The sequence below is a fragment of the Camelus dromedarius genome, chromosome 10 (assembly GCF_036321535.1).
Source record: "Camelus dromedarius isolate mCamDro1 chromosome 10, mCamDro1.pat, whole genome shotgun sequence".
Classification (NCBI taxonomy): Eukaryota; Metazoa; Chordata; class Mammalia; order Artiodactyla; family Camelidae; genus Camelus; species Camelus dromedarius.
The window spans coordinates 535768-547785 of NC_087445.1; the positions used below are offsets into that span (position 1 = coordinate 535768).

The 12018-nt window shown below is 41.3% G+C and overlaps 1 protein-coding gene across 2 annotated transcripts in view; it reads left to right on the top strand.

Annotated features, from left to right (window-relative positions):
* CENPP (centromere protein P) overlaps window positions 1–12018 on the top strand; it is a 219109-nt gene that overhangs the window by 125246 nt on the left and 81845 nt on the right. The window lies entirely within an intron of this gene.

Below are 12018 nucleotides of genomic sequence, written 5' to 3' on the forward strand. Positions count from 1 at the left end.
TACCTGATTTGAAAAAACTACTTTGTGAAATTCTTAAATGAGTGACTCTTTATAAATTACCGATTTAAAAACCACTCACTCTATATAGACTAACAAAATATTTATTCATTTTAGGACAAAGTACTGAAAGAGTACATTATTGAAGTATAAACCCAACCTCCAGGGGTACCTAAGAAAGGAGCCATGCTGTTAATTTTCCCCTTATGACTGAAGCTATTACATCAAGCATACTTCTCAGGATTTTCTTTGAAAGCTTTTAGCCCTGCCGTAGGCATGTCAGGGTTGCTGCAGATCAAACCCAGTATAACACTTCTGGGCCCAGCCGATATGCTGTGATACAGACATTGATGCCAGGATGCAGGTGACGCCTGCTTGGACTTTCCTTTTGCAGGCAAATACCAGCTATGATCACTAGTGCTAGGTAACGGCCAAACTGGCGTCTTCCTCATATGCAGATTTGGGGGCCAGCCTGTTTGAAGCATGTTTCCAGTGGGTTAACAGGGTCTGTTCTCTCCGGCCATAAAGAATCTGACTGTCCTTAGTTCCCGATTCCCAGAGAAATGGCACATGGTGAAGCGAGCCATAGAAGGAGTGCTGTGCCACCAGTGGGTAGGGCAGCCAGCCCCCACTTAAATAAAGCACTCTTCTGTGGACCTCACATCGGATGGTCCCACACGCTGGCCCCTGAGAGCTGTAGACCTGCCCTGGGTGCAGCACCCAAGGTGTGGCGGCCCCCTTGCTTGGCTAAAATTCTCATGTGCCCTTAATTCAGTTATGTTTCGTTCCAGACGTTTGTCTGTTACCTTGATGAATTGGGACATGGTAGAGATTTGAGCTGGATTTTATTAACCTGAATTCCATCTGAGCAGAGACCATGAATGGGAAGCTTCTTGGGCAAAATTCTCTTTGTCCTTTGCAATGTTTTGTTTTGTAACTTTTAACTGAAGTATATATTACAAAGAATAAACACATCATAATGGTACAGTTCAATTAATTTTTATAAACTGACCTTACCAAGAAATCCGAGCACTCCCAGACCCCTCTGAGAATCACTCTGTCTGATTCAGAGGCTGCTGCTGCCTGACTTCAAACACCATAGCTTGTTTCCTGAACTGTATGTTAGTGGGTCGTACAGGGCATTCTCCTTTGAGTCTGGCTTTCTTCATTCAACATTACGTTTTTTGAGTTCCATCTAGGTCACTGTGGTTAGCAGTAGTTTGTTCATTCTCATTGCAAGCATACCTTATTGCATTGCGCTTTGCTTTATTGCATTTTGCAGATACTGTGTTTTTTACAAATTGAAGGTTTGTGGCAACCCTGTGTCCAGCAAATATATTGGTGCCATTTTTTCCACAGCATTTGCTTACCTCATATCTCTGTGTCACAATTTGGTAATTTTTGCAATATTTCAGACTTTTCCGTCGTCATTATATTATAGTGGTCTGTGATCAGTGGTCTTTGATCACCGCGACTTGCTGAAGGCTCAGATGATGGTTAGCAGGTTTTAGCAATAAAGTATTTTTTAATTTAGGTACGTTCGTTTTTTAAAGATATAATGTTATTGCACACTTAATAGACTACAGTATAGTGTAAACATAACTTTTATATGCCCTGGGGAACCAATAAATGTAACTCACTTTATTGAAATATTTGCTTTATCACAGTGGTCTGGAACCAAACCTGCGGTGTCTCCAAGGCAGGTCTGTATTATGTGATATTCTGTTGTATGAATATGCCAGACATTATATATTATATATGTAACACATTTATACATAAAGTATATATTCAACTGGGTTAGTTTCCATTTGGAGTGCAGCTGTGAACTTTTGTGCATTCCTCAGTCTGTCATTTGAGGCTCATGTGTGTGTGGTTTCGTCAGGTGGAATTACTCTGTATGTAAGAATTAGGACGTTTCAACTTATCTTGAAAAGTAAAGCCTTTCCAGAGCACAGCTTCTGTTTTTCCATGGCACCCCTTGGCTGGGGCTGAGTGGCAGCACCTCCTCTCAGGGAGACCTATGCGTCCCACTCTACCTCTGCCTACGCTCACACAATGTCACTCTCCCAGCCTCCCGTCATCCCTCCTCAATCATGGCATCTGCCTCGCCGTGACCCTGTTCTAGGCAGGATTCTGCCACCTTATCCAAGGAGGCACCTCCTGTGAGACTGTTTTCCTAAAGATGTGTTGCAGCCTCTCTCTTCCGACTTCTGAGCCCCGAGCTTGTCTCCCTCCAGCATGGTGATGTGATCTTTGGTCCATGGGCTTAGGGAAGGAAATAGACACTGGAATACAGTGCCAGGAGGCAGGTGGTCTTTTTGGCTTATTTACTCTGTTCTACAGACATTGTGACTAGAAGTACAGCCCAGAGTCCCTCCCACGGCCCTGGAGCTGCAGATGGCAAGCTTTACCCCAACTGCAGAGATGGCCCAGTGTGCGTGGACACACCATTTGGAAAGAAACTAGGGGTTTTTTTCTCCACACCTCTGCTGGTTGTCATTCGAGACACAGCAGTGTACACCTCCTCTTCCCTAAAGTATTATGAGGAGAAAATCTTCTGTTTTGGGTTCCTATAAGGGTCCTATGAAGTGGAACTAATTCATTTCTACATATATGTTTGGTTTTCATTGTTTGGATTTTGCCTCATCAGGCTTTGGTCCAAATATCGGAGAATTTGTGTTGCTGTACAAACAATGTCTTTAAGAATCATGAATAATCTGCGCATTATTATGTTGTAAACAAGATGATAAATTACAAAGTTGGAAAATACTTGCTCTGCTGACACTTTGTGAACAGAAACGTTGATTGCCATAAAAGGAATGTCAACACAAATTTCTTGCATGGTCCAATATATTCCGATGGTGGTGAAAATAAAAGTAAATTGTTTAAGCCAAGCTCACATATAATTTCTAAGACCCTTTCCTCACCTTCTGCTAATGTAGAAATGGAGAACAGCGGTCAAAGTCCAAGCAAATGAATACTGGAAAGGCCCTTAGAAATCATCTCAGGCAAATTGAGAATCCAATGTGTGAGGAGTAGGGGTGACTGTGGCCACATGTAACACTTTTCCGAGCTCAGTTATCCTCAGGACGATTGAATTTTATAATGTTTGTCAGCCACTATCTAGTATTTCCTCCCCTCTTTATCTTAACCTCCTGAGTGCATTGGAATGAATTGTGTAAACAGGCTCTCATAGTAGTAGTTACAAGGAATCTGTCCACCCTTTTATTCAGAGAATGGTGTTAAGTGCTGTGGGAAAAAAACAAGATGGGGTGGGGGGTTGTTGGGGAAGCCCTGAGGGATGTGACAGGATGTGCCTCGCAAATACCTAGTTTAGGAATGTTATAAGGAGGGGTGGGGTTGAGGAGGATATAGGTCAGTGGTACAGTGCATGCCTAACATGCGCGAGGTCCTAGGTGCAATTGCCAGCAACCTCCATTAAATAAATAAATACCCAATCATTCCCCCCCTAAAAACAAACAAAAATAAATAAAATAAAAATTTAAAAATACAGTTAAGAAAAGAATGTTCTAGGCCATCAAATCCTAGGATGTAAATAAGGTATGCTCTTTATGCATAACAGAAATTGTATGTAGTAGACATTCAGTCTCCTGAAAGGAGTGAATTCATGGATTTAATATGATTCTATGGTTTGTTTTGAATGTTCAGGCGTCCCTTATAGCGAACTGGGCTCCATGGTTTACAACGAATTGACTTCTTGCAGTAGGTCAACACTTACAAGCAGTATTCAACCCACAGAGTGTTTTGTTTGGAGCATTTGGTATTTTTAAAAACCAGGAAATTTTATACCGAAGTCCATAGTTACCATATCTTAAAAACTCAGTCTGACGAAGCCAGCCCTGAATTCCTGTGCAGCTCTAGCAATTGGCTGAGCTCAGTGCAGTGGCCTCTTTTAGACGGGCTTCTGGTCCCTGGTTCTCAGCAGCCCTTCTACACTCTGTGCTGGTGAAGACTCACTTCTGCAACTTGTAGGCTGAGCTCCTGTCATCATCCTGTTGGATGTTGCTCTGACAATGAATTAATGCCATAAATTGAGTTGAACTGATAAAAAATGTGAGTGTCAAATATTTTTAAGTAATGTCTCAAAAGTCAGTTTGCTTTCAGGAGTGGGTACGAGTAATGGTTTTGTTTTAAATAAATTTCCTAGCTCTTTCCACTGCGAAAGCCTAAAAACAGTGAGCACATCCAGCTTCCAGGTCTGTTTCTAAAAAACTATTTTTCATTAGAAGGAGCAAGGCTCCTGAGAGAAATGTCAAGTAAGAGGTCAGGGCCAAAGAATCTTCATAAGATGTGCCTGAAACATTTCATCGCACCAGCAGGCACAAAAGCACTCAGAGATAACTGTAGACTTGTGAACAGAACGTAGAAGCGCGGGTGAAGGCATAAGAATAAGGAAGGCAGTGGATTGTAACACATCAAATGCAAAATTCTTTTTATAATAACAGAGGAAGGGGGGTCAAAAAGGTCACAGCTTTTTCTATAGAGGAATGCCAACTAATGAGTACAGAATGAATCACAGAGTTAGAAAATTGCCACTGTGAAACCTCCAACGTAGTCACTGATTCAGGCAGAGATAATCAGTGGGAACTAAAAACACTAAGTGAAAGGTTTTTGGATGGCAAGATTTTACACAGACCTAAATAAAGTCTTACCTTTGGGGAATATTTCTTAATTACAAGGAGATGAAGATACCACCTTAACCAAATGTCTCAGCATCACAAATAATGGGCCAGCCCGACATTTTGTGCTTCCTAACAGGATGCAAAAGGCGAACACGACACCACCTGTATAGGATGCTTGCCAAAAAGATTTTACCGAAATCTAATCGTGAGGAAACAATCAGACAAACGCATATTGGGGAGCGTTCTACAAAATAGCTGGCTTGGACCCTTCAAAAACGGAAGGAGTGAAACATAAGCAGAGAATTGCTACTCTAGATTATAGAGTAAGGGGTCAGAATGTGAACTCTGATTAGATCTTGAGCTGCGTAGTACACACACCACACACACAGCAATGTAGGACATTGTTGGCACACTTGGGGAAATCTGAATATGGACGGTATGTTAGTTGATACTGAATCAGTGTTAAATTTCATGGGTTTGATAATGTGGGAGAAGGTGATCACCGTGTCCTGGTTATGTAAGAAATTGTCATGTTCTTAGAGACCCAACTTAATGTGCAGAAGGTCCAGCCCCTGTGCCCCATAAATACATATATATTTGTGTATATATGTATAGATAGGGATATAGAAAGAGAAAAAAAGATAAAATGAAGGTGACAAAGTATTAAGCGGTGAATGTAGGTGAGGAATATACAGATGTTTGTTGTATTCCTTCACCTTTTCTATGGCCTTAAAAATATTGCTAAATAAATGGGGGGAGTAACTGCTAAATAGTTGTGGGAAATAATGCAATTTCCCTTAAATTAATTTTAACTCTTTGATTTTTCCTTAATTCTAGTGAAATATTAACATGCACAGTTTATTTTTAGTTAAAAGGTGTTTACCTACATAGGGGTTCTTGGCTAGAATACTTGAATCCTTAGAGGATTGGGGATGCGTTTTATGAGTCTTTTGATACTTTCGGAGTGTTTGTATATACATATTTTTTCTGCATAGAAGGTCCATCATAGCTTTCATCATATCCTCAGAGGGGTCCATTCTTCAAGTAGTCAGGAACTACTGACCTGGAGTAGATTGACAATTTACAATGCATTCTTTATGTATCACAATACTAGTCAGCATTTCAGACAGTTTGTGAATAAATTTGGTAATTGTGAATGTAATTCTCAACTTACATGAAACAAATGAACCTTCAGCAGATTCTAATTTATAAAAAGATTTGCTTGTATCAGCTGATAGTTTAATGTAAGTTTATTTGACCACAGAGATTCTGTTACTTAGAAACACACCATGACATTCTAATAACATGATGTATTCCTTTTCTTTTCCAAACTAGTATGTGTTTAGTGCAGTCACATGTTATTTTTAATATAGTCTGCTTTCCCTTGTGTGGACTCACATTCTTCACATTTGTGCAAAGGAAAAATACCTCACACTGTAAGTTTTTTTTTTTAATCCATTTTCATGTGAAAAGAGAAATAGTGTCAAAGAAGAAATGTCATGCCCTTATTTTTCACTTGTGTAATCACTCAGTCTCTATTAATCTAGTTAGAAACATTTACCTTTTTGCAAATAACAACGTGTGACAGACCAAATTCCAGCGTGACCTGGAGTTTCAACCGTTCTTGTTCAGCAAAGACATGTGAGTAATGTATTAGAATATGCCAGAGCATTGTTTAAGACATAAAAGGATGAAATGTGTCCTAACGCATGACTGCACTGTTTACAGTCTATTTTAGTTTCTCTGAAAATCTTTTACAAATGCCTCTGGATCTCTTGGAGTAGGTTTAATCAGAGCTGATGTGCACAAGGGTAGTAAATGAAATACATAACCTCCCCAGGAGAACCACTGCCCAGAGCGTGCTGAGCCTGGCCAAGGCTTACACACGCTCTTACTCTGTCCCTGTGGACCCGCTTGTGGGTTATCTTGAGGTAGGAATTCATCTGCAGGATAGGTTTATTGATGAAATATTCTTCTAGCTTGGTTGGCTATTTTAAACACAGTTTTTCTTTCTTTTTTTGGTGTTACAAAGTTAGAGTGAATCCCACTTGTAAGTCAGAATTACTTCCTATATTACTATATATTACTCTCCTATAATCACAATTTTTTAAAAAAAAATCTGCTTCTAAACTACTCCCATGTTTATGACAAGAAGTAGTTTAGCTTCTGAGTCCTGGTTTCACCCTGTATTTATAGAGCCCTTGGTCGAGCACGTTCTAGGCTGGCTGCACTCTGCTCTTTGTTGGGTGTGACCATGCAGTAACACAGCACAAAGGCCGCCAACACGGCTGCAGGGCCCTACTGGAGCGCAGCCGTCTGCAGAGAGCATTGGCTGGCTCCTGTCCTGCTGTAGTAGGCCCACTCCTTTTTCCATTGTATTTCACAATCTAAGCAATCAGTTTCCTTTAATAATTAATATCTACCATATTAAGAGACTTGGCAGCCTGGAGCAAGTCACTGAACCTTCCTACCTGCTGGTTTCCCAACACCCACCCACGTAGGAACGGACACTCATCTGACATCCACTCTGTGCCCGGTACCGTCTTGGGTACCGTCTTGTTTAACCGTCCCAGCAGCCTTGGGAGGCAGGTGTTGTTCTCCCCAGTTTCATGGGTGAAGAAACCGGAAATCCGTCTAAGTAATTTGGCCAAGTCCACAGTTAATAAGGATTCCAATTCAGACCCATGATACTCATTCTTGTTTCTTACTCAAAAGATGGACCTCACGTTTCATAGATGTCTAGGGTTTAAGGGCCCCTGGATTCATCTGGTATAGATTAGAGCTGGCCCGAAACTTCTATTTTCATAAATACTTCCAGTGCTTTTCAATTTTAAATTGGGTGAGGGTCTGAATTCATACTTAACTATGGACAGATGAATAGTGCATCAGCAATTTGTAAATACTTCTCTGATGAGGAAACCTTCCATTTTCTAAATAAGGGAAAGAGGTGGAATAGATATTACAGAGGATTCTACCCAGCCCTTTGAGGTTTCACTTAAACAGCAGAATTTGAGTATTTCATTCTTTTATGTCAGCATCTATGAACCTAGTAATTCATGTTGTGTAAATGATGGCTTTGGAAAACATCATCAATGTCACTGTTGTGGAGAAAAACCAGTTGATTACTATGTCTTACCAGTTGTCAAAGCATGACTTAATTGTTGACAAAATATACTCTGCTTTCTGATGTCCATGTTCGGAAATATTAATAAGAAAATTATTCCTTATTTTATGCCCCTATATAACTCTTTCTCACTTTTCCTTTAAAATTCCTTAAATTTAACAGATTTTGTTCTGTCTAGGAGTATTAATATCAAGTTTGGACAACTCATGAGCTGATCGTTTAGACTGAGTCAACCATCATTTTAGTACCTATTTTGTGCACAGAATGCAGGGATCCAAGAAATGAATGATCTTTTTTCTTCTAACTTCTACAATCTTTTTAGAAAAACAAGATACACTCCCTACCCATCTACTGCACAGCACCCCACATGCAAAGAAATTATCCCTACAGACCCAACTCATAATGCCAGAACTGTCTGCCGCAAGGTTTGGTGGAGCATGTGCTGAATGCTGAGGAGAGGGGGCACTTCCTGAGGGGCTGAGCTTCCAGGCATAGCTTGTCTGGTGCCTTGGAGGCTCCTTGAAGCAAGGTCACATGGCTCAAGTCAGATTAAGACTTGCGGTGGTCTTGACTCCTTTTTCCCCCTTGAAATGGGGAACTGATGCACCTTAAGATTCGGCTCCCCTGCTCTTCTCTTCACATGCCCCTCGGTGTGCATCCTTGGATTCACCTCCGGCTGAGTGCATTCCTATCTTTACCACTCCTCCCATCCTCCTGCCTGAACTCCACTGGGGACCCCCCTCCCCCCTCCAATTTCAGTATATTCTCACCCAAACTGTCCCTTTTTCTCAGCTTCTCAGCAGCATCACTGAGACTCAGAGCACTTCTCCTTTTTGGCTCCTTTCTCTTCTTTGTGTCTCTTACATCACTCTCCATGAGGATTTCTTCTCTTCCCTTCCCTTTTCTTCCTTCTTTTTCTTTTTCTTTTTCTTTTCTCTTTTTTCTTTTTCTTTTTCTTTTTCTTTTTCTTTTTCTTTTTCTTTTTCTTTTTCTTTTTCTTTTTCTTTTTCTTCTTTCTTTCTTTCTTTCTTTCTTTCTTTCTTTCTTTCTTTCTTTCTTTCTTTCTTTCTTTCTTTCTTTCTTTCTTTCTTTCTTCTCTCTCTCTCTCTCTCTCTCTCTCTCTCTCTCCCTCCCTCCCTCCCTCCCTCCCTTCCTTCCTCCCTCCCTCTCTTCCTTCCTCTCTTTCTTCCTTCCTCTCTTTCTTTCTTTCTTTCTTTCTTTCTTTCTTTCTTTCTTTCTTTCTTTCTCTCTCTCTCTCTCTCTCTCTCTCTCTCCCTCCCTCCCTCCCTCCCTTCCTTCCTCCCTCCCTCTCTTCCTTCCTCTCTTTCTTCCTTCCTCTCTTTCTTTCTTTCTTTCTTTCTTTCTTTTTCTGTAATCAGTTTATTTTACTTTTAATATATTCTCAGATGTTCATGGCTCATAATGTTCTTCTGAAATTGAGCCCCTCAGAAAACCACAAATGGTCACTAATCACATGGCAAGCTTGCCCTTGTATTTACTCTCCAGAGATGAAACTGTAGGGCTTTTTTTTTCTTTCTTTCTTTCAAAGTTTCTCTCATACCTATTCCTCTTTCTGCATTCCTCCTGTCACCTGTGCTGTGTGGGTCCCACTTACTCTGTTTCTAGATTATTACAGTGGTGGCCATTTTCCGTCCTGAAATCATTGCTTGCATGACATATTCCTCCCGTCAGAGTTTGTCAGTGATGCCTACATTTCTTATCACAGTTAAGTCTGGTCTCCTCTTGTTGGTCTTCTAACCATCCCCAGGCCTCTTGTTTCCTGTGTAGTCTCTCCTTAAGTGGTGAGGCTCAGCTACGTCTGGCTCATGCCTCCTTCAGTCAGTCATTCCCTCCCCTTCAGCCGATTCAAACTCCATTCTAAGGCCCAGCTCAACCCTCTTGATCTTTTCTCCTCCAAACTCAATGCTAATTATTTCCTATATTATGTACAAACAGGCTTCCTTTGTTAATCCTGATCTAAATTTGACAATCTAGGGAAGCTATTTTTGCCCACAGCACACAGCATTTTGTGTGCTTAACATAATGTGTGCCACGAGTGAAAATTTGGGATTTTATCCTTTAACTACATACCCATGAATTTAGGGCTTTAATTTCTACATACTTACCAAATGTAAAATTATCTTGAAACAAGCATTATAATTTATTAACACTTCTCAATGAATTTAAAAGTTTATATTACATAATATTGACAGTTACTGGAATGATCACATTCTTATATGGGAATGGGGTAGTCACCCTCCTTTGCTCTTAGTGCTGTCCATGTGGACCAGAGGCAGACGTCAGCTACTATTGTGCATGTGTTTTCCCTGTTAATCAAAGCAGTCATCCGTGGGAATAGTTAACTTTAACTTCACAAGGCCAACTCCCAAGGGATGTGTATGGCGCCGTTTGACAATACAAGCCCAAGGAGATATTGCTGTATCTTCTTCGCCCCCTTGGCAGCACCTGCCACACCAGGTGCCCTGCACCCTCAGATTCAGAGGTGTGCCATAGCTGCTCTCTGGTGTCCAGACTTTCTGCTTTTTGAACTTCATTCAGAAGATGCAGGTTAAGTCCAGACTCAGCCACATATTCCCTTTTGTTCCCTAGGATGCCCTCACCCCAGCATCCTGACCTGCCTGCTCTGTAGGGAGTCACAAGGTCGGGCAGAGAGGAAGATGTGAGCCCAGTGCGGGCATCCGGCAGCACTGCACCACGTTGTGCCCATCCTACAGAATGTGCACTCGGCTGACTGCCTTCTAGGGTGTTTCAGGTCAGAGGTCAGCAGTCTTGGTGGCAGAGGTGCTTAGAGCTGATCCCACCCCATGGTGCATAGAGCTGCAAACAAACAGACATATCAACTAAACTTCCTTGCTCCGGCATACCCAGAGGTTGACTGTGTCCAGGCAGCTGGAATCTGCGTACCTGAGAAGCATTCCTTCAGGCCAGGGCTCTCTAGCCAAGTACTCTGGGAGTTTAGGAAGAACTGGGAAGAGGATTAGGACCAGAGACTTTGGCTGAATATTCTTTGTGATTCTTAAAAGTTGCTGTGTGATAGATGTAGTACCTTGTCTATTGGTTTTAAGAAATAAGGGAGGTGGGGTAGGCGTGCAGGAACAGCGGCATCTAATCCTTTCTGATGGTAGCAAAGCTGCTTTGTCTGAATGGAGTGTGTGTATTTCCTCTTCAGGACACTTCCGCCCCAGGGCACCATGAACTCCTAATGAGCCGGGCCTCAAAACCACTAATGTGTTCCAAGCACATTGTTTTATAATTGAATCAAGTGATCCCAGAAAAGTAGAATGATTACATGATTAATCATTGGAGACCAAGATGGGCACCCGAAGTGTCCTGATTCCCCGTGTAATTATTTCCTTATGATTCTAGCCTCTCTGTGTCTTTCACCAGATCGTATCTTTAGTGCTTTTTGAAACATTTTTATCTACAATAGGCCAAATCTCATATGTGCAAAGATGATACACCATTAATATTTTCACACAGTGGCTAGGCCAGGATTTCCTTAGTATACATATGAGTCAGTAATCACAGCATATTTCTGAAGCCAAACAGAATGCCTGTTTGTTTTAAACATTACGTATCATGAAGAAGGTTTGCTATAAGGACATTTATCGCTTTTTAAAAATGGAATTAAAACTTCTATCCAGAGCATGGTGAAATTTCAAAGCTAAACAAGTTCAGTGCTAGACATATTTTATATTTTAAATTATAAAATCAATAGAAGTAAAAGTGTCTTTTCATCCTAAGAACAAAGCTTCCATCAGTCATTCTGATTTTCAGCCTTTGTTGAGATTCTGGCAGGGCCTCCCTGAGTGTGTAGGAGGGTCTCATTGTGTGTCTGGGACTGGTGTATTCCATGTCTTCTTGCTACTCGTACTGCTTGCACACTCTTGAGAAACAGGATCTGGGAAGTACCCCAGGGTCCCAGCAGAGGGGCCTTAGGACCCCAGCATGCTTCATTGTATCAACACCCTGTTCTCCTGCCTTCATCACACTTCGCCTGTTGATTTGACTATTTTGATCTCCTGCTTATTGCCCCCACCATGCTATGCATTCCCAGAGAGTAGACTTCATTTGATCTGTTCATCCCTGGGTCTCTCTAGAACAGCATCTGGAACACATATGAATAAAGTAAGAAGAGAAATGAATGCAAGAGGGTTTCAGTATTCATCGGTGTTGTGCCAGGATGCTAACTCTGTTGACTCGCCTTATTCAGAGTCCCCTCTGACACTAATT